The sequence below is a fragment of the Mytilus galloprovincialis genome, chromosome 7 (genome assembly GCF_965363235.1).
Source record: "Mytilus galloprovincialis chromosome 7, xbMytGall1.hap1.1, whole genome shotgun sequence".
In the NCBI taxonomy this organism is placed as follows: Eukaryota; Metazoa; Mollusca; class Bivalvia; order Mytilida; family Mytilidae; genus Mytilus; species Mytilus galloprovincialis.
Window position 1 is genome coordinate 84,468,815 of NC_134844.1, and position 24,666 is coordinate 84,493,480.

The 24,666-nt window shown below is 32.7% G+C and overlaps 1 long non-coding RNA gene across 3 annotated transcripts in view; it reads right to left on the bottom strand.

Annotated features, from left to right (window-relative positions):
- Positions 1–23,258, bottom strand: part of LOC143083870 (uncharacterized) — a 36,969-nt gene extending 13,711 nt beyond the window's left edge. Inside the window, exons 1-5 of one of the 3 annotated variants that reach the window (XR_012980914.1) lie at positions 23,131–23,258; positions 13,949–14,940; positions 10,944–11,100; positions 8,683–8,709; positions 1,344–1,708 (exon numbers count right to left, since the gene is read on the bottom strand). This is a non-coding gene — a long non-coding RNA (uncharacterized LOC143083870). Of the gene's footprint in view, positions 1–1,343; positions 1,709–8,140; positions 8,710–10,943; positions 11,101–13,948; positions 14,941–23,130 lie in introns of those variants that run through there. The other 2 variants (XR_012980915.1, XR_012980913.1) reach the window with 2 other exon arrangements.
- Between the last annotated feature and the right edge of the window lie 1,408 nt (positions 23,259–24,666).

The following is a 24,666-nucleotide window of genomic DNA, read 5'->3' on the forward strand; positions in this document are numbered from 1 at the left end:
TCATTCAAATTAGTTCCTGACTTTCTGATTTTTTTAATAACAACGATAAATGTACTTATTTCGGTGAAATTCCATCTTTAAAAATATATTGATAATGAAAATAATAAACTGGTAATTTTACAGAATCATTTCGTTTTTAAAAAGATAGCATTCTGCCCACAACCGGAAGTAGATACATTGAAAGATGGTAGTTGAACTTTTGGACATGGTTTAGTGAATTGAGAGTAGATTACCGTGAAGAGGAACACTTTTGGGGATTATGAAATTAGTTTTGTGTTAAAGGAAAATATTCACTGAATCGATTCATATAAGGTAGGGATTTTTAGCATTAAGTTGAAGGGTAGAAAAAGCGTCCCAAGCGGAGACTGTCGTGACCTAAAAAAAAATTCGTTAGCCACCTTCTTCTATTTATATGGATAGTCGACCTTCGTATGGATAGAAACAAGTGCCTGTGTGATATGGGTCGAAAAATCAATAACATGGTTTCAGCATGTCATAATGTACAAGAATTACGAGCAGCCTCAATAGACAAGTTTCGAGTTCGATGCATTTCCGTCAAAAACTCTGGTTTTAATGAACGTCATTTGTGCGTTTAGGGGCGTCGTCACTTCCATTCCAATGTTGAGCAAGTGATTGGAAAACTATTATTCTATATTGTACGAATAATTCGGCAAATTGAATTCTCAAAATTGACAATCAGCATTGCTGTCATTAGGGAATTGTCATTAAGTACCTACAGACCAACCATTATTTCTAGTTTATCCTGCACAATGACGATCACTAAGACGCTTGATGAACGTAAATAGTGCAGGGATACAGGCGACCCCCTCTATCTGGTAAATGACGTCATAAAGGCGCGTATAATTGACGAGTTTTTTTCCGGTGACGGATGAACTCGAAAGTGGTCTATTGAAGAATTGCAAAGAATTCCTGCTAGAACATAACAACACTTAGTTCAAAGCATGATATGACGTGTGGATGAACTTTTTCGGAAGCGTGGAGGATACACTCGCTACTGACATAAATTGTACTTTAATGTAAATTGTCAACCTCGAGTTTAGAATTGATTTTTTTGTAGAGTGTAGAGCAAATTGTCAAAAACTTTAGTATAAGTTTAAACTTTATCTTGTGTTTTATTTTACAATTTTACAACCATTTGCCCAAAATGAAATAGTAAAAAAAATATTCATGAAAACCTTCCAAAATTTGCACTTTTCAATTAACATTATGTATGTTATCTTATTTAAATTCAAATTCAGTTCATTAAATAGATATTTCGATTAGTTATAAGAGCAGTGAAAAGGGATTCTGAAAAATAATCAGGTGTTGCTTAACTTATGGCGAGGTGTATATATTTGAATTATTAACACTATTAAGCATCTAAAAACATTTAGTTTTTTTATTAAGTCAATAATATTAAGAAGTAAAATCACAAAAATACTGAACTCAGGGTAAATTCAAAACGGAAAGTCAAATGATAATACACAGCAAACGAATTGACAACAACTGTCATATTCCTGACTTAGTACAGGCATTTTTAAATGTAGAAAATGATGGATTGAACCTGGTTTTATAGCGCTCAACGAAAGTCTCAATTGTATGACAGTTGCATCAATTTCCATTATATTTACAACGATGCGTAAATAAAACAGACATACTCGATAAAATAGTAAAAATATGGTTACAGCAGTCATCACTGTGTTACAATCTAAAAAAAAAAAAAACATTTACAAAACATAACACAAAAACATTTTTCAAATTAAAAAAGGACCACATTCATTGTTGCGCGTGTTTGGCGTCAGAAAATGTAAACGTCACATAGAAAGAAATTTTATCGTTCAATGTATATTCAAAAGAATTATAATTTCACCTGGGGAATGGTGATATTCACGGTTAAGAAATCAAAAGTTATGTAAGAAGTAATTTCAGCAACAGACCGAGATTTAAGATTATCCAGAGGTTCTTTAAATTTCTTAAGAATACATAAGATATGGTTAATACCACTACACGAGTAAAAGGATTTTGTCGTTTTTCGTTCAAACGTCAAAGCAATATCAAATTTATAATAGAACAATAACATAATGACATATAATGATGATGGGATAAAGGCGCATATACAAAACACACCCGTAAAAGTGCAAGATTATACAAACACATTGACGAGATGTAATGCTTAAGTACTGAGCAAAGTCAAATTGAGATTATTCTAATTGACGTAATAAAAAATTGCACTCAATATCAGCCAATCAAATTGCCAGAAATTAGTCTAAATCATGAGATTACATTTATCCCACAGTGAAGTCACTAAGTTGAAGAACAAAATATTGGGATTGTGTCCATGTGATACAAGTGATGCTCCCCGATCGCATATTAACTAAAGTTTGGAACGACCATAATGGAGGAACGAATAAAGCTAAGTGACGCTACCAAAAATTCAAACTTGATGTATATTTTGTGGTAATTAGCATTGTGTGTAATACTCCAGTCCCACTAGGTCACGATCGCACTACGATCTGTGAAAAAAATGCTAATTTTGATGATCGTGGTACGATCGTGAAGGTCGCAGTAAGGTCGTACCACGGTCGTGGTGAGGTCTTCAAGATCGTGAAGAGTGTGGCCAACTTTGAACATGTTCAAAACAATCGTGGTGCGGTCGTGGCGAAATTAGGTCGTGGTAGAAGCGTAGTGAGAGCGCACTAAGATCGTAGTAAGATCGCAAAGGTCGCTGTACAATCGTAGCGAGAGCGTAGCGAAAACGTGATTCTATTCGGAGAGATTGCGCTACGATCTCACAGCGACGTTATCACGACCTTACTACGACCACCACGTTCTCACCGCGACCCAACTACGCTTCCACTACGACTTTACCACGCTGTTCACGACCATAGTACGATTCTAGCACGCCCTTGCCGTCCTCATCACGCATGTCTGACAACCTTACTACGTTCACACTACGACCATCATTTTTATTGTCATTTTCACATAAAATATATAAAAATAACTCTGTATTTTGTTTGTATGAATGTATTTATCCATTTGCTCTAACGGCTCAACCATGCCTCTCGTTTTTATATAGATTAGACCGTTGAAATGGTTCAACATTAGTATTTTTTTGGGCCCTTTATAGCGTGCTGTTCGGTGTGAGCCAAGGCTCCGTATTGAAGGCCGTACCTTGGCCTATAATGGTTTACCTTTATAGATTTTTACGTTGATGGAGAGTTGTCTCATTTGCACTCATACCACATCTTCCTATATATATTGACACATTTGTGTCATCTCTGCTATCATGCACTAAAATATCGTCATTTGAGCTTTATGGACCAGCAATAGGTTGTAATTTAGGTTTGATTGGTCGTTCCGACATCTCTTGGTGACAAAGTATTATACTACTTATGTGTATAGTATCAGTTTAATTGAAGTCTGGAGCTGGCATGTCAGTTAACTGCTAGTAGTCTGTTGTTATTTATGTATTATTGTCATTTTGTTTATTTTCTTTTGTCACATCTTCTGACATCAGACTTGGACTTCTCTTGAACTGGATTGTAATGTGCGTATTGTTATGCGTTTACTTTTCATCATTTAATAGAGGTATAGGGGGAGGGTTGAGATCTCACAAACATGTTTAACCCCACTATTTTTGCGCCTGTCCCAAGTCAGGAGCCTCTGGCCTTTGTTAGTCTTGTACTATTTTTAATTTTAGTTTCTTGTGTACTATTTGGAGTTTAGTATTGCGTTCATACTTTGCTCCCTCTGCCTCTACATCAACCCCTACCACCCTATTTGGGTGGCATGACTGTATTGTTTCCGAGAAATCTCCGTTTTAATCAGAAATAGAAGGAATGGAACTATATTGATATGAAACACGATATTGACGGTATTGCTGAGAACGTAGTAAGATCGCGGTATGAACGTAGTAAAATCGTGGTAAGAACGTGCTATAATCGCAGTAAGATCGTGTTGCAATCGGATAACTCGTGGTATGGTCGTAGTGAGAACGTAAAGAGCGTAGAAAGATCTTTATAAGTGTAGTGAGGTCGCAGAATAAGCGCGGTGAGAACGTGGTTTAATCGTAGTGGGATCGTTGTAGAAGCGTAATAAGAAAGTAGTAGCATCGTGAAAGTAACGAAAATTAACATTTTCATGCCGCTTATACCGCGACCTCACCACGATCTAAATTTATTTTAGATCGCGGTGAGCGTGGTGCGATCGTGGTCTAGTGGGACTGGGGCTTTAGTTTCATAACGTTTGGTTGATGCAACAAGAATCAAACGTGATCTGTGATTTGGAATGATAAGCATTTTGAATAACATGTATACTATGAATGGACGGACATTTATTAACCTAATAATCTCCTCTACGGTGGGGGCATGAAAAAAAGGGGAGGGGAGAATTCTAACAAATAAAAAAAAAATCCGTCTTCGTTTTGTTCATCCTTTTGATAATTTCAATAAGAATCTATCACACACCCTTCCCCCTCCCAAACACACACCTTTTATTGATATTTCAGGACAGAGGTAACTGTTATTTCGATCGTTTGCTCATTATCAAATATCATTTAAATTCTGTGCTGACCAGTCTTTGCAGTTACCTAAATTGTTTGTGCTTAGAAGCAGTAAATACAAATATTATTTGTATTGACTTGGGAACCAACCACCTTGTACCCTATTTGAATCTAAACGTCCAGAGTCAAAATTACATTATTCAGCCGAAGTGTTACATAAATCACCTGTAAATGCCCTAGATATAACCTTTATAGAAAAAAAAGTTTTGACTCCATGAAAATTCATTCTGAGTGGAATGATAATGCTATAGATGACATGCTAAAACTTAAACTATTACTAAACCACAAATCTCACAGTCAAATTAAAAATACAGTTTCCTTAAAAAAGAAGGTCAGTATAGAACTGGTTCTTATGTGGGCCGGATTGCAAAACGGCACAAAATCAAAATTAGAAACACTGTTAGATCGCACACATTAAAGAACACCAATGATTTGATTATTAAAAAAATCAAACAAATCATAATTTTGATCGCACATTTGAACCAACTTAGAAAACCAAGCACATAATCTTTTGTTTTATATAAATGTTCCAGACCATATGAGTATTTGGACCGTACGTGTACGGTCCGACCATACGTACGGTCGGACCGTATGAGTACACGCGTATGTTCCAGTACGAGCTGACCATACATGTTATTGAATCATATGAGTTAAACATTTATCACAATCTTTATTTTTAGTTTTACAAATGTTTATTTTACAATTAGATGAATTAAATGAACAAAATAACCAATAAAATTAAACGTGTGTTTACTTATAAAAAAGAAGATGTGGTATGATTGCAAATAAGACAACTGTCCACAAGAGACCAAAATGACACAGACGTTAACAATTATAGGTTACTTTTTTTATCTGAATCCTATTTTGGTACTCTCGCTCAAGGCGACACTTACGACCACAAGTAACGTAATATTTGTTTTACATTTACATGTTGCAGTTCATGTATGTTCATTGCTTTTGCAATATTTTTTGTAAAGTTGCTAATTATTCTAAAACAATTGTCATCCCAAATTATGTTTACTTCCGATATCTTCAATTTCAGTAAGCATAATTCTCATATGTCAATTAATGTATTAGTGATCGACATGCTAATAATACTGTGAATTCCTTGCCATATGTACCTCTGGGCATAATAAGGACTAGGAAGGCAGGTAGGTTGAATACTCTGCCCAAAATCAAATATCTCAATACACGCTTACGTTCAGCAGCCATCCTTTTGTGCCTTAATGTTGACCGACCATACTCCTAATTAAAATTTTGGTACACTCTTTTATTCAGCTGTATATCAAGGAACTATAAGAATTATTTTTATTTTAAATAAAAATTATATTGTATTTAGGACCCTTTTTACCTTTATGTAGACCAATTTGAAGGTAAGCCTCAGTTGCAAAAAAATACACAATTGAATTCAGCTTATTCACGGAAGCCATCACGAGTTGGTTGATCGTTATGGAATGTCTGTTTCACATATTATATCGGATACGATCCTTATGTCGTATTAACAATCCCGCTCCCTTTTTGTGAATATGGACTACCGAATTAGACATTTTACCGGGTTTGTAACAACATGAGCAACAAGACAAGTGCAACATGTGGAGCAGAATCTGCTTACCTTTTCGGAACACCTTAGATCGTTCCGAGTTTTTTGTTGGGTTCGTATTGCTTAGTCTTGATAAAAATAATATATCATACTTCACTGCTGGTGGACGTTTCGTCCCCGAGGGTATCACTAGCCCAGTAGTCAACACTTCGGTGTTGACATGAATATCAATAATGTGGTCATTTAAATAAATTTCCTGTTTACCAAACTTTGAAATTTTCGAAAAACTAAGGATTTTCTTATTCCAGGCATAGATTACCTTAGCCGTATTTGGCACAACTTTTTGGAATTTTGGATCCTCAATGCTCTTCAACTTTGTACTTGTTTGGCTATATAAATATTTTGATATGAGCGTCACTGATGAGTCTTATGTAGACGAAACGCGCGTCTGGCGTACTAAATTATAATCCTGGTACCTTTGATAACTATTTACACCACTGGGTCGATGCCACTGCTGGTGGACGTTTCGTCCCCGAGGGTATCACCAGCCCAGTAGTCAACACTTCGGTGTTGACATGAATATCAATAATGTGGTCATTTAAATAAATTTCCTGTTTACCAAACTTTGAAATTTTCGAAAAACTAAGGATTTTCTTATTCCAGGCATAGATTACCTTAGCCGTATTTGGCACAACTTTTTGGAATTTTGGATCCTCAATGTTCTTCAACTTTGTACTTGTTTGGCTGTATAAATATTTTGATATGAGCGTCCCTGATGAGTCTTATGTAGACGAAACGCGCGTCTGGCGTACTAAATTATAATCCTGGTACCTTTGATAACTAATTACAACAAAAAGAAAATTCAATCTGTCAAAAACCTTTTTGATAATCTTAGGTAAATAGATATTTCTTGTGCTATATTTACAGTATATATACAATAATACAAGGTAAAATCCATATCGCATGATATATCACCACGAGAAACCAATATTAATCCCGAGGTGTGTTTCCAAGGGCTGATATTGGTCGATTTGTGATACAGCATGCGAGAAGGATTTTTCCATGTAGTGATCTTTTTATCATATATTTATTTAAAAATCAGATTCATGATATGCAAGATGACAATTCTTTGATTCTGAGATGGGGGCCTGCCAGATTTAAGAAATGAATAATCAGGCCCCTATTTAGATGAAAATAGATAAAAGTGTTATTAGACAAGTAAATTATATGTTCTGCTTCTAAATATACTTTTGTAATCATTTACAAAGAGATCACAGAATACACAGAAAGAGGTATAATTAGTTGTTGTTTTATTAAGATATGCAGTGAACGTTTTCAACTAAATAAATATAATTTCGTTCTTAAAATCTATTATTACTTGAATCGCTAATTTTACCATTTGGGATGATGATATTCCTCTTTTTGGTGGACCCACCTTCAATTGTAATGATATATATATATATACTTCGAAGAACAAAAACTAGTGGAGAGAGAATGGATATAATGATCATTCCCAAAATTTTGTAGTCTGAATCGGTGTCATAAATGACCCATTCTGTTTAGGGACTACTATTCAGAAATGCCAGCTAAATAAGGTTACATCTTGAATCATACCGTGAAATACAGCAACTGAACGTCATATGTCAAACTCTGTCGTCATTCGATATATGACGTCTTGCCAGGTAAGCGATACGGGTTAAGCTTTGCGATACAGGATATGCGATACATGTATAGCTATGCGATGCGGGTTTAGCTATGCAATACCGGATATGCGATACAGGTTTATCTTTGAGATACGGGGTATACGATACGGGTTTAGCTATACGTTACGGGATATGCGATACAAGGTAGGTGATACAGATTTGAATAAAATGCCCTTACTAGATATGCAAAATTGCTTTACATTAGTATTTAGTACAAGATATATAAAAAATCCAATTATAAAAGTTACAAATAAACTTTATAAAATCAATTTCAGAAATATTGAATCATAGATTGTATTGAACTATAATAAAAAGCTTCCTCTTACAGGCTCATATAAGCTCTCGACATTAAGCATTGTGTTTACTTATCTTTTAAATTTAAGAAAGCACATATTAATTTCAGTATGCATTACCGTATTTCCATGTTAAAAGACCAAAAAAAAGAAGGTACGTTGTTCAAAATAAATAGAAACCTTCCGGAGCACCTGCGATCACCCCTAGTTTTTGGTGGGGTTCGTGTTTTTTATTCTTAAGTTTTCTATGTTATGTCATGTGTACTATTGTTTGTCTGTTTGTCTTTTTCATTTTAAGCCATGGCGTTGTCAGTTTAATTTTAGATTTATGAGTTTGACTGTCCCTTTGGTATCTTTCGTCCCTCTTTTATATCACCAAAAATTAAAAATCAAATTTTAATTAAAAAATCTTTTTTCAAATTTTTTTAATGTAAATAAAACCAATTTAAACAAAGCTGTTTACCTATATTGCTGATGCCTTAAATAAAAATTTAACGTCAGATATATCTACCAATTGGATGAAAAAATAAAATTGTTTTAGTGAACCAAATCTCATTTCAGTGCACAATATAGTGATAAACATACCGATAAGCCTCTGTCTGTTCGGTCCCTCTAGAAAAATAAAAAATAAATGAATGTTATTCAAACAATTACAAAAAAAGAGATTAAAACGAAACGGGAAAGATTTAAAGTAAATGTTATCAAACTTAAATAAGATAAAGACTGATTAAACAGACACCAACAGTTAAGCTAACCTGCATGGCGTTTTACAAAATTTTGACAGAGATAGTTTTGAGACAAAATCAGGTATATAAATTTTAGCATATTTTAAAGAATAAATGAATTGTTTTGCAGTTTAAATTTAGAAACAGTTTTTAAGATATAATAAAACTTTGGCAAACCGTCATTTAATTTTTTAAAGGGACAAACATTTTTTTAACCTAGAGGTAGCACCGTGAAAAAAAAATAATCGATAATTTTTCTTTTCTTTTCTTTTAATGATAATCAGGTCTTTCTTAGACCTTTTGTTTTTCTTCTGATTAGTTTTTTTTTTTTTTTTTGCCGTCTGAGATGCTTTTTTGTCTTACAACATATCGAATGGATTTTTGGCCAATAAAGTTGTAGTAATGCAGGTTTCAAAACTCACCCTGTTTGACCGAACACTTATTCTTATAGGAGTTATCTTCCCGCGTCCCCTTTTTCTTGTTATATCTTCGCTATATCTCTTAAACCATAAAAGATTTTAGCAAACTGTTTTCACCAAATTGTTTGTCTACTCTTAAGAATGATTTGATTAATTTTGACTTGAGTGATCAGAAGACATCTTATGGGAGTTATTTCCCTTTGAAAATTTAAGATAGGCGATTTGTTGGATAAATTCATACGTTATAAGTCGTAGAGGCCTACAGTTTTTTGATATGAAGTTCTTGGTTCATTTGAAGGAAATTGAGGTCAAGGTCAAAGGTCAATGTCATGTAATAAATTTTGAATTTTGCTTGTTATCGTTATTCCATAGAAACTGACAGTAAATGATATGATGTGTTTGCCAAATAACTGTTTACAAAAAGGCACAACGTCAACCTATTTAAGTCGAAGATGCTCTTCAACTTTGTACTTGTTTAGCTTTATAAATATTTTGATATGAGCGTCACTGATGAGATTTATGTAGACGAAACGCGCGTCTGGCGTACTAAATTATAATCCTGGTACCTTTGATAACTATTTGGTTAACCCTTATAGGAGTTTTCTCCCCTTTTGTATTTGAAATCAGTATTTCTCCACAACCATACAAGTGATTGACCTGGGGTCTTTTGATTTGAGATCACTGACCTATGACCTCAAAATTGAGGTCAAGGTCAAAGGTCTTTTTGACGTCCTAGATCTTGATCTTTGCTAAAAATTCTTTCTGGTTCATTATAAAACAATTAAGTCTTCTGCATAAACCAATTAATCTTATTTTTTTTTATATCAGTTTAATTTACCACATAACATCAACACAGAGTGACATTTTCTAACATCGTTTTTTGAATTTCATTCTTATTATCGAGATGGAAAGACTTTCAATCGTTCTTTGAAGAATTGGTTTTTAATTGATATTATATCTTTGTCATCGACAATTTAGTTGAACAGCATTCATATTGCGAAACCATATACATTTAGTTTTTTTTATTATTTCGATTTCGACAACGATTCTATATTTTGTAGAAATATTGATAAATGAAAGGTGATGGCTATCCTTCGATTAATATGATGCATAGTCGTAAGTAAGGGTAGAGTGTAGCAAAACATATACATGTATGTTTGTCCAATTGATACATAACTTTAAATGTTTGTAATTGACTCAAGGATTTAAAGGCTTTGAAACCACATCTTGTTCGCACTACTGTTCAAGCATACATTTGCCAAATAATGTTAAAGGCCATCTGGTTCGATTAGAATATACTGAGAGCAAAATCGAAACCGTATGTTGGTGAAAACCTAACAACATAATACACAAGAGAAAAACAATGAAACAGATACCAATCGATATTAAGTAAAATTACCGTTACCGTTAAGTGTCTTACAGTAAAATCATAGAACTACGTTACTTTTGATATATAACCAAGCCAGTTATATATCGTTCGTATACTGACTTTTATTAATTTACGTTATCTAATATATACTAAAGTCGACTAAAACTTTCATTCAAGGTTCTCTAAATGGCATATAGTATATTGATTCATGACTGTGTGATGGGTTCAAACATACTATATCCAACTTTCATGTCAATGTATCATGATGAATAACCGCTGTTTTCACAGCCACCTTATGATAGATCGTTGTTACATAATTAAGAATATGTATACCTTTGACTAGTTTATGAATATCGTGTATGTCCTTTTTAATCTTAGCATTTGATGCTTCTAGATCATCTATGCGTTTTTCCATTTTTCTCATCTTCAATGATTTGTCCACAAGTCCCGGAATTGATTTCCTAGTAGTTCTGTGTTGTAAATCTATATTCTGAAATTGAAATATATTTAACATAAAGATGCATATATAAAAAAATAAATGGGAAATGTGCCCATGTGACACAGTTGTTGCCTCCGTTTACATCTAACGATGCAAAGGCACATTACTCAAGAACTGTAAGATTGACATTACCCAAATATGTACTTGATCTGAGTTTTGTGGTAATAAGCATTGTGCATGAGATTTATAACATTTGGTTGGGGCAAACTAAACATGTTTACATGAGTGAACGAAAACAAAAAATTAGACAATATTTCCATAGTAAACAGACATAATTCTTGGACAGTAACAGTGACGTCATTAAAATTTAATTTTGATTTGAGCTATTTGGTAATAGAACTTTGTATGAGTGTCTTAACATTTAGCAGATATTGGCTAAAAAAATCTTCACGATTGCCTAATTTATACACTTCCACCATATATGTTACTTATACTATCAATTATCAACTCATTGTGCTTTTAAATCTTTAGCAAAATAATAGTGGTTTATCGTGAGCATAAGTCCAACAACTTGTAGCCCAACTTCCAAATAATGATGAATTATTTCGAGGATTATGCCACAGTTCAGTTAAACGCGAGAAAAAAGACGTCTGTTACAATCATATATCCCATCAAACATGTCAAGTTAGCTTCGTATCTTGAATTACATCTTGAAAATGAGGGTCGGTTGAAAAAAAAACTTAACGACAAAAGAAATGATTTCAGTTTCTCTATTGTGCGCTTACCATTTCAATGTAGAAACATTCAAGCAGCGCCTGTATACGGAGTATATATTTCACAATTGATATGATATTCCATGGCTTGTACTTCCTATCATTATTTAAAAGAAAATAGGGGATATGTTCCAAAAATCGTAACTACAATCCCGTCCCCCTTTTTTTATGAATGTTACTCACCGAATTAGGCTCATTACCGGGTTCATACTACCATAAGAAACACGACGAATGCATATGTGGAGCTCAATCTGCTCATTGTTCAAGAGCACATTGAAATTACCCCCAGTTTTTGATGGGTTGGTGTTGCTTAGTCTTTAGTGTTTTGTATTGTGTTCTGCCTGTCTTTTTTTTTAGTCATGGCGTTGTCATTTGCTTTTTACTTATGAGTTTGATTGCTTTCAGCTCTTTTTTGCATATAGTATAAGGAAAAAATGTACGTTAATATACTGTTAAAAATTGACATGAATATCAATAATGTGGTCATTTTATAAAATTCCTGTTTACAAAACGTTGAATGATTCGAAAATCTAAGGCTTTTCTTATCCCAGGCATAGATTACCTTAGCCGTATTTGGCACAACTCTTTGGAATTTTGGATCTTCAATGCTCTTCAACTTTGTACTTGTTTGGTTTTAGGAATATTTTGATTTGAGCGTCACTGATGAGTCTTATGTAGACGAAACGCGCGTCTGGAGTACCAAATTATAATCCTGGTACCTTTGATAACTATAAACTGGGCAATCGGATATAAATAATACATTTGAAGTTGCTGCATACGTCAACAAACTGTTACCAGTCGAGGAGAGAAAATCGAACGATGATATCTGTTTGAGGTCCTTGAGGGATTGTTGTTTTATTAAAAATTAAACAAAATGATGTATATCTAAAGAAAAGAACAAATATCAAAAAGGACACGTAAAAATACAAACCATGTATATTAACGGCAAAGTGTTAAGCAATATTTTTTTTTCAAATATTTAGGTATGAAAGAGCAATTTGACATATATTCTCTCATTTTTTTTTTATTAGTGACGACGTTTAGAAGTTCATTTGAATTTCACTACATCAGCGTGTATGTTTTCTCTTTTTTCCTTAAGATTTTATTATGTTTTGCATCTTTTTAGCTTTTGGTTTCGGATATTTAAATATCGTTCACCATTGAAATGGTCATAATTTAAAGAAAAAAACATCAGAAATTTACAAATGTTTCGAAAAACAAATGGCTGTCCGTCCCAAGGAATAGATGTCTCTGCTGGTGTACTGTTAGTCCCCGAAAGTATCAACAGCCCCGTAGCCAGTACTTCGTTACTGGCGTGAAAATACGGATTTTATTTTGGTGCTATTAAAATTTACTGTTACAAAATGTTAGAAATTATTATAATTTAAGGAACGTATCTCCCAAAGCTCTGATTCCTTTCACGGATTTGGCTTTACTTTTTGGACCTTTTAGATTATAAATCTTTATATAAGCTTTGGATATCAAATATTTTGGCCACGAGCATCACTGAAGAGAAATGTATTGTCGAAATGCGCATCTAGTGCAGGAAAAGTGGTATCGTTATTGTTATTAGCTATATTTGTCAAAACATTGAGGAATTTTGGATTGTCATTGCTCTTTAACTTTGTACTTTATTTGGCCATGTAAGTTTTCGGATTCAAATGTCACTGGTAAACCTTACGAAGACACTTTCACATCCCTATATAGGAGATTGCATATCTTGTTTTAAATTTCGAGGAAAGCTACAACACACACAAAGATAAGTCCTGTCAAATTGTTTTTTCGGTCAATTCACCATGAGAAAATTCACCTTGAAAAAATAAGAACTGAGCATATCACTCCCTTCATTTATAGTAAAATAAGTCTAAGACATGTGAAATTAATTTCAGGTGTCACTGGAAGTACGTTATTTGTTTCTTGTATCATTTAATAGAGGAATCATATTCAATTACTAAAGTGCGAACAAGGTTTGTCAAATTTTTCCTGAACCTTACACAACCTCCCAGAAGACAACGACAATTATTCTTAGAAATCAAACAATTATTACAAAGTTATAAAGTCACGAATCTTTCATTCAATTAAATCCAATAGCATGAGCATTAATAATTTGTACCTAATAATATTACCTCATATAAAGCTTCATTTCTGTTGATGTTCTCAAGGAGTACATTTTGATAGTGTGAACATAGTCTAGCATCGATAGGCCTTGAATGAAGATTGGTTAAAACATCTTTCACTATTTTGTCTTTTTTACAATAACTAGCAATATGTAGTATCCACTCCTCGGTCTTTTTAGAAAAATCTTTGAAGTTGGAATCTGACAATGTGGCGTTTGTTACATGACCATAGTTTATATTTCTAAATTCGACTAATTTTTCGACACTGTTTCTCACTGAGCAGCACCACTTTAGAATCAGTCCTTGAATCTGGGGATGGATATCTGTAACATCTATTCCGGGTCTTGCTGCAACAGAACACACACTAGTTGTTCCGGTTGATGTTCTCTTTCTGTCTTTGATACAAGGCAACAAGACGGAGTTGAACATACCCCTCCATTCATTTTCAGTGATAACTTGATAATCACGTGGGAAAATGAATCCTGCTGGACACTGGCAACACTTTTGGTTGTTTTTCCAGAGATGATAAATGATGTGCTTGTTCAAATTGAGGAATTGTTCTAATGTTTGCCCTTGAGCGGTTAAACATGTGAACCAAAATACATCTAAACAACAATTCACTAATAAACATCTTGCAAGTGATATATCTAAAACGTCTGTAGTAATACCAACTTTTGATTTACTGCAGCAGAAATCGTTACAATTTGTTGTTTTATGACATGGTAACTTGTTGTGTTTTTCCAACAACAACTCAAACTGAGAAGGATATATGATTCGTTTTCTTCTAGGTGGTGAAGTGTGACACTGACAACATTTTGAATCATAGCATAAATGGTAGATTTCATGTTGATTTTGGTTTAGGAATTCTTCGAATGAAAGATGTTTGTTTCTTAGATTTAATTCAATCAGATCTTGTAATGCCTCTTTTGAATGATCTACTATCAGGATTGCGTATCGTAAGAAATTGTCCTGCTCTTTAGCTACAGTCGACAAAGCCATATCTAAATGAAACAAATTATGACTAATGAATTATATCTCAGGTTATCATACAAGTTTTCATAGGCCCTTGAATTGGAATAAAAATATCTTTCTCATCTTATCTAACAAATTCACTTTAACATGTAGACATACAACTTTGAAACCAGTTATTTCTTATGTTCACAACATGTTTACCATGAGATGTGGGCGTCTGTTTCAGTGATTTAAAGAGGAACATGGTACGGTTTAAACCAGGTGATATGCGTACAATTAATATGTCACTGCATAGTACATTCTTTCCTGTATTTTGTATTAATGTTCTGATATTAATTCATTGGTATGTATTAAGTATGAAATTAAGATTTAAAAGCGGACAGCATGCATTTAAACATGAAATATAAGGTAATTTGAATGAATCGATTTGCGTTATCTTCATAATAACAGTAGTATAAAGTATTAATATAGTGTATTCTATATCCATTTAAAACAATTATTTACCATAAAATGTGATTTACTTTAATTAAACTGAAAACAATTAAATGCAACATAATACTTGCTGTCTTAGAAACACTTTCTTATAGATATATTCTGCCTACTGAAATGTCAGAAATCCATAATTGTGTTATTTTTCGATATATGAATGTAAAGGAACGAAACTCACATAGCCCAACAGACCTAAAACGGCCATAACTCTGTTCTGTTTTTATTCAAATTTCAGGGATCTCTTTGGGGTTTATATTGCATATAGATATGAATATGATCAGCGAAATATGGATCGTTGCTTACCTATATTGTGTCTTAGGTGCCGATTCGAATTTAAGTGATGCAATTGACAACTTTCGAGTTCGATGCATTTCTGTCAAAACCTTTGGTTGAGTGAACATCATTCGTGCGTTACTTCCGTTCCAATATTGAGTGAATGGGTGGAAAACTATAACGCTATATTGCACGAATTATCCGGCAAATTGAATTCTCAAAGTTGACAATGAGCACTACTGTCATTAGGGAATTGTGATTAAGTTCCTACAGAGTAAATATGATTTCTATTTCATCCTACACAATGACGATTAATGAGATGCTTGATGAACGTTGATAGTGCAGGGATACAAGCAATCTGGTAAATGACGTCGTAAAGGCGCGCATATAATTAACCAGGTTTTTTTTTTCGATGAAAAGAACTCGAAAGTGGTCTTTTGGAGGGAAAAGTTCAATAATGAACCGTAAGAGAAAAGACATATACATAACTGCCTCTCAGAAATCGCAAAACACTTTAAACAAGATCGTTCACAAATAAAAATACTACTGTTGTTACGCACACTAATTTATTTCGTACTGACACAGAGGTAAACAGATGTCCGAATTGAAATCTCAAATATTATATGCATGTATATTATTTCAAATATTGATAACATTCAAAATGTATCCAGACTCAATCGTTACAATGGTCTTCAAACAAGTTATTTCTACCTTTGGCTGTGTCCACAAGTGTACCAACATATAAAATAAACTTACAATTACGATTCATTTTCTCGTTACATTAATAAGGGGCAAGGTGAAAGTGGTGATACCCCTCCAAAAATTCAGTAGCAGTTTTTTTGGTCACAGAAAGGTGTACATTTATAAAAGAAATGCTCTGATTTGTATACTTTACAATGACCAGTTGTATTGAAATACAGTTAGGAAAACAACAGTACATTAGTTGGTTTTTCTCGCCTTTATATTGAATTATTTTTCACTTGCATATATATACCAAACCGAACAGGTTGAAGTTCTGGCAAATTGATCAAATGTCATTAAAACGAAGAATATGAAAATTGCTTACCTTTCCTGTAAGCATTGTCTATTGTGAATATTAAATTTCAATCCGGATTTCAAGGTGATCTTTTCTCTAACATATACCAAGCGACACATATGAAGATTTAATTTTTTTCTGTCTGCTCTCTGTGAACTATTGATTTCTAAACATATATCCTTGTAATCGTTTATTTCTGAAACTGGGGTTTTCCTATAAATATTCAACGATTATAATAGACTGGGTTTTTAAAAATCTTTATTATGTATCTACAAGGACAATCAAAATTGTCTTTAAATGTCTAATCAAATGATAAAAAGTACAGGTATCGAAAGGCAAATAGTATGGCTATTGTTAATAACCGACCGTGCGAGGGCTTAGCAGCCAGTCAAAGGCGTTAAGAATAACCCAGATAGATTGTTAATTGTCATTTTAGGTACTATTACTAAATGTTTACATTACCTTTAAGTCTTAAAAAAGTATGAGGGTAATTATCGCAACGAAATGCTTCTCCGATTATTCAGATATGTATATATGTGTTCCATAGGAAGACAAATTCGAACGCTTCGCTATACATAGAAATGATTAAGAATTAATCTAAAGGAAAGGTTTCAACAATTTCTGTCCATTTGATTACAATGTGTGTCAAAATAGTCAGAAATATCAGAATGTAAGCTTTTCAGGAGTCTTCAGTAATCGGATGTCTCAATAATTTACATAGAGTTTAACATTTTATTCAATTCAAAACAAGATTTTGACCATACTTTATAAAATAATAGAGATACGAATGATAGTGATACAGAAAATCCAACAGATTGCTAGTATGTTTTCCATGTGAACTTCAAGTAAATAAGTTAGTTGTTTGCGATGACTTCTCTTCTTATACTATGCTTTGTTTTGAAACAAAAATGCCACTTGATTACTTTCAAAAATACATCCACAGTTATTGGAAGTTGTTAAGGAATTAACAAAAATATCGAACTCCAAGATAAATTCAAAAAGAGGAAAGTCAATAAAGCCATATAAATAAAGTTTGATACAAACTACTTGTGATACATCAATATTTTCTATAAAGTTGCAAAACTATCAGTATTTATCAGTTTGACGGCTTTTTTGAGGCCCTGTCCCCAAATTTTTTAATGTTTTAGTTCACAAGATTACAGTCCATATGAAGAGGTGTCACCGAAATTTAGACACATTATTTTTACTACAAGTTTACCATTCTTTGCTCTCACTCCTAAAAGAGGGGCGAAAAATACCAGAGGAACAGTCAAACTCATAAATCGAAAATAAACTGACAACGCCATAGCTAAAAAAGAAAAAAGACAAACAGACAAATTATAGTACAAAAGACACAACATAGAAAATGAAAGACTAAGCTGCTTTGCACCAAATACCAATTTGCTAAGCTCCTCTTTAACCTGGTAAGCAGTATAAACATTAGTAAGCTTTTAAACTAAAAGTTCCAAACAGTAAAGTTGAAATTATTCCTTCGAAAATGTTTCGGACACCATTACGAGTTGATTGACCGTTATGAAATATCTGTTTTACAGATGACGTCGGATATGTTCAACTTATGAGAGAGAACATATCCAGGTTGCAAACTAAAACCGAGGGAATCATACCAACTTAGTAAGGAAAACAAAGGAATAACAGAGACACTGAACTGCAACAAAAACAAATGCCATACCTACGTAGAAACGGACTATTTGATAACATCTGCCATATTCCTGACTTAGAACATGACATTTTAAGAAAAAGCAAAAAACATGTTTATAATTGAGTAAAAATCCTACTGCACAAAATGTCTTTATAACATGAGAATCTTTACTAATTAATATGTATTTTGGTACTTTTTGTATGTTTAGTTTGAGGGATGACCACTTCATTTTCCGGATGAGGACAAGCGAACTTATTAGCAATCAAAATATTCTTTTGCAAACAATTGAAAAGCGTACACAGGTATTATAAGCATGAGATTATATCTTGCAACCTTATACATGATTAACAAAACAGCTAACTTAATCATACGCCTGAAAATAGATCCTTGTAATGTCTATTTAATATAAAGGTTCGTCAATATACCTTTGATAAAATGGTATTTAAACTTTTCAAAAGTAGGTTCTAAGTTCACTTCGTTGTATATGTGTTATATGTGTTATATGAGTCGATGTTAATAAGTTAGGACATACAGTTGAAATCTTCAGCTGACATTGGAATAATTAAAAGTAAAATTATAAGAAAACAAAACAAAAAAAAACCCAGTTGCAGTACATTCTTTAAAATAAGATAAGTTTAATGTTTCTGCCAAGGGCTATCATAGATTATAGGCTCATAAGTGCGCTTCTTTGTGCGACACTTCGTGATGAAGTTTCAACTCCTGGGTGTCAAAAACACCTACCAGCGACTCTTTTAATAAATCAAAATATCAAATAGTTTTGTAACTACATGTAAATGGACGCGTTGACAAGGGGTAACAATCAAATCCATTCAATAGCAGCTAGTAAGAATGTTGGAAAACTAAATAAAATAAAAAGTAAAATTTTTTTATAAAAAAATACCAAACTTCATTTAAAATTTACGACAACTGTTCACCTACAATACTGCTATTCCATGCGGGACAAATGTCACTACTTCATATGTGAAGGCATACTTTCATTATGAGAGAATAAAATCGATAGACTGCACCAATCCCTTATCGAATAAACTAATAAAACAAACAGCAAAATAAATATAGTGTAAATAAGCTTAAATCAATATGAAAAACCAACCATGGTGATATTTCTTAACTAAATGTCTCAGCTGAAATTGAAGAATGTCATGAAAACTAACTTATTTTCGTGATTGTCTTCTGTTGCGTCGAACCCTTGGTTGCTGAGTTTGCTGTATTTTTGGGATATCTTCTTTATTGGTTTTTTCATATTTAAAGTAGGCAATAGTAGTATACCACTGTTCAGTAGTCATAAATTGATTTACCTGAGTCAAATCTAGATCACAAACCAAAACAAATAAATACACTAACTTTGAGTGGAAAACAACACACAAATACTGAACTGCTTTTCAAAAGCCAACATGCATTGAAATAGACTAATTGATAACAACTGTAATTTTCCCGATGGGTTAAAAAGTCAAAAAAAAATCGAATCATGATATTTCGTGATCTTTCACAACAGTTATCTGAAGATTTTGGTTGCTAAAAGCAGTAGTTTTTTTTCCTAGAAAAATACTTAAATTCAAATTAAGTTTACAATTTAATGCTTCAAATTCTATAATTCGTTGAATTTATTTTTTTATTTTCTAAAGCTGCAAAAATCGTGGATCTGCAATAAAAGAGGAACGAAAGATACCAGAGGGACAGTCAAACTCATCAATCGAAAAAAAATGACAACGCCATGGCTAAAAATGAAAAGGACAAACAGACAAACAATAGTACACATGACACAACATAGAAAACAAAAGAAAAAACAACACGAACCCCACCAAAAACTAGGGGTAATCTCAGGTGCTCCGGAAGGGTAAGCAGATTCTTCTTCACATGTGGCACCCGTAGTGTTGCTTCTGAGATAACAAATCCGGTAAATAGTCTTATTTGGTAGGTCATATTTATGAAAGGGAAGGGGATTGTAGGTACGACGTAAGGAACGGTCAACCAACTATGAAAAAGGTCAAACCGAAAAAAGTATTTATAAATATGATAATAAATGTTAAAAAAAAAAACATAACTTAAAAGCAAGAATACAATTGGTAGAAATAAATTGAAAACAACACGTTTAATAATTTCTTGCGTCCGAAGCGCTATTCTGGATTTACATTTATCAGGAACGCTCAAAACCAAACATATTGAAATGCGAAGATGTATGAGTACCGAAACCGCCGAAGAGCTATATGTCAAAAATACCTAAGAAAATAGCCAAATTCATTTAAAGCCAACTTTGCCTGATGGAGTTGAAACCTTAGTTTCTAAATAATTTATAAATTGATAAACAGACGACAATATTTGTTAAGTTTGTTAAATCATGTCAGTACCGAAATACTGACTACTGAGCTGGTGATACCCTCGGGGACTGACAGTCCACCAGCAGAGGTATCGACCCAGTGATCTAAAAATTGAAAACAACACGTTTGATAATTTCTTGCGTCCGAAGCGCTTTTCTGGATTTACCTTCATCAGGAATGCTCATAGCCAAACATTTGAAATCCAAAGATGTATAAGTACCGAAACCGTTGAAGAGCTATATGTCAAAAATACATAAAAATAAATAGTCAAATTAATCAAAAGCCAACTTTGCCTAAGGGAGTTGGAACCTTAGTTTCTAAATAATTTCTAAATTGACTATTCTATTTGTATTTGTTTATGTGGTACAACCTTTATATGATTAAGATTATAACACAATGTTGACTGCTGTACCCCTATGTTTGACTTTTTTCTTTTTATGTCTGTTTGTTTTGTTCACACATCGTTGTCAATACAATCTAACACAAAACTCCGGAATTAGTGAAATTTTACAAAATATAGCATTTTTCAATTTGTAGACAACACACACATTAATATGAAATGTCATAAAAATACTGCTGTTGTTAAGCCAACAAATTCCTTTTGATTAGACATGTTAGTCCTTGCCCACATATAAACAATTATAGAAAGTTAATTTGCATCCTATTAAATACTGATAAAATTCAAAACGTATGCCGACTCAATTTTTACAACGCTCTTTATTCAGTACTATCAACTCGGAGCTGTGTACCACAGGTATACAAACCTCGTACAAGCATATAAGGGCCTTTTTAAATAAATGTGGATTTTCTTGTACAATCAATATTTCTAAAAAAGTGTAAACATTTTTATCCAATTTTTAGATACACAATTTAGTTTTTGGTGTGTGTAACAAGTTCCAGCAAATTCAATATGAAATTTAGCTACAGAAATTGCTTCCAGTGGGTTTCAAAGGGTCCAAAAAACCCCAAAATTGCTTGTACGAAATTGAAAAACTAGTCTTTTTTAAATGCTGGTTTTAATACCCAGCTGAAATTAATATTTTTCTTTTGTTATTATAAATATATAGGTATCACTGCAGGTATGTATACACAAATACAGGGAATTATTAGATTTTATTAGCATTTTTTTTTTACTTTTCATTTCGTACTTAAAAAAATGTCAACTACATAACACAAATGAAATAATGTTGCCAATAAACAACTGATTATATCCCTTGTAACTAAGAAAGTGCTCTCTACTTACTCTTCATCCTCTGATGACGTGCTTAAAGTTACAGGATGACATCATTGATTCATTTCATTATAGATTAGTTTTGGTGAGTACAAATTACTCCGTAATTTTATTCTATGTCAATTTTGTAACGGCAAAAACATTGATAAATTTTGGCATAAATATTTTTTTTTACATAAATTATTCAAAGTCTGTAATACTGACTCTAATTCAATAAAAACCATTTATCTGGAAGTATTAGGGTCAAGAAAAACATCCAAAAACCACAAATAGGTCAACTACATAACGGTCAACTACATAACGCAGTGAATCGTTATGTAGTTGACAATGCTGAATTAAATTCACTTTAAAATATGTTTCTAAAAGGTGTTATCTTAACCATGTTAACTGTTTTGGAAAAAGTATGATGATTTTTATGGAAATATATATCAAGCAAAATGTAAATATTATTAAAAAAAAATTAGGGACCGAAACTAAATCCGTTTAATATGTAGTTGACACATGTCCCATACTTGTTTCTATGTTATTTTTTTAAATATTTTTGTAGTAGCATTTAAGATTGCATATTTTTATTTCAGGTTGTATTGTTGTTAAACTATTCAATTTCATATATTAAAGTTGAAAATTGAATATTTTTTTGTATTGTTATTTCACAACTGAAATATCCACATTTTTTGAAAATGACCCATAAATAAACTAACTACGACAATGAATGTTGTCGTTACATCCATAAAGGGCCACGTTGAAAGTACTGATACTCCTCAACTTTGATAGTAGCCTTCCTTTTGAACATGGAAAGGTGTAGTTGTTTATAAGAAATAAACTGATTTGTATTCTTTACAAGGACCTTTAAATACAGTTTGAAAAAAACCAGTACATTCGTTCATGTCGTTTATCTTGCATATTGACTTCTTTTCACAGGCATATATATATACCAAACTGAACATGTCCGGAGCAACTAGCTGAGATCATCCCTAGTTTTTGGTGGGGTTCGTGTTGTTTATTCTTTAGTTTTCTATGTTGTGTCAGGTGTACTTTTGTTTGTCTGAATGTCCTTTTCATTTTTAGCCATGGTGTTGTTAGTTTATTTCGATTTATGAGTTTGACTGTCCCTCTGGTATCTTTCGTCCCTCTTTTGAAGTACTGGTAAATTGATTAATCATCACAAAAAAAAACTAGGTAAATAGGGCTTACCTTTCTTTTTGGCCTTGTCTTTTGTTGATATTACATTTCAATCTGGATTCCAGAAGGATCTTTATATGCCACCCAACTCGTATTATTTTCTTTTCTGTCTTGTTCCTGTGAACGGTTTATTTCTTAATATATATCCTTGTAATTGTTTATTTTTATAACTGGGTTTTCCTTATTATGGTCTGACTTTAGTTATAAATAGATTTAGTTTTTAAAAAATCTACAATTATTTATTACCAATTGTATTTCAACTGATCGGGCGGAGCTTATGTTTTAATTTGCATAAGGACAGTCTATTTCAAGATGTGTATGATAAGGATGATTGTCATTATAATTATTATTGAATTCTAATTACCTATTAGTGTCACCAAACACATATACAAAAGAACTGAGTGTATTATTTGGGACGAATAACCAGACACTTCATTGATGAGTTTATCCCAAAACCCATATCTATAGATGGACTGGTCTTAAAAACCGAGCTTCATAAACCCCGCCCAGTCAAGTGAAATAAATTAAGTAATAATTGTCTGACAATGATATAAAATACAGATCAAAAAAGGCAATTAATTAACCATTGCAAAAAGCCATTTAGATAACAAAACAGGTATTAAGTTATCTTTAATTCTTAAGAAATTATAGGGTATAATTGACAATTGACTTGGTACGAATTGTCTAAATCGGGAACGAACTGGTTTGGAACGAATCGGACTTGGAACGAATTGACTAGCATTCTTTAAGAATCATACAGAGTATATTTTTCTCTATAAATCTAATATTTTAGATATTCTATCTCATCATATGGTGTTGGTAATATGTTCTTAAATCTACATTTGTATTCATAGTATTTAAATAAAAAAACAAAATATTATTAACTGTTTTACTGCTAGTAAAATCCCCAGCCACGCATAAAATGACTTCTTTTGTCCTGAATACTAGAACATGTTACAGTTTCTAATCAAGTCTATAATGGATAGCCCGAAATTTTTGTATAACATTACATTATTTCTTAACAATGTGTGTTCCAAGTTGTGAAGTTGAAATTATCCCTTCGTAAATTTTATGTACGCCATCACGAGTTGGTTGACCGTTATGGAATATATGTTACACAAGACGGCAAATTTGTTCTAAAAATAAATTCTTGAACTGATGGATTGTTTTCCCAATAAAGTATTTTGTAATTTAGTAGTTAACGTTCATTTAAATGTAGCATGAGTTTTATTTGACGAGCAACTTTTATATTCAGAATCTACATTACTATTGGAATGGGTTTTTCTTCTGAATACGAAATGGGATAAATGTGATTTAATTCTGTTAAAACAATTATCAGAAAATATCAAGACTTTCATAATAAAAAGCCAACAATTCTAAGGTGAAATCTATCATCATTACGCAAATAAATTAAGTGTATGTTGTGCCTTTTTTAAGAGCAGATTAATTCATTCCTGGGACGGCAAGAATGTTAAGCGAGCATTCATTTTTTAACTGTTGGTTCAAGATTGGATATGCTAGAAAAAAAAACTATCTAAGGGAGCTACC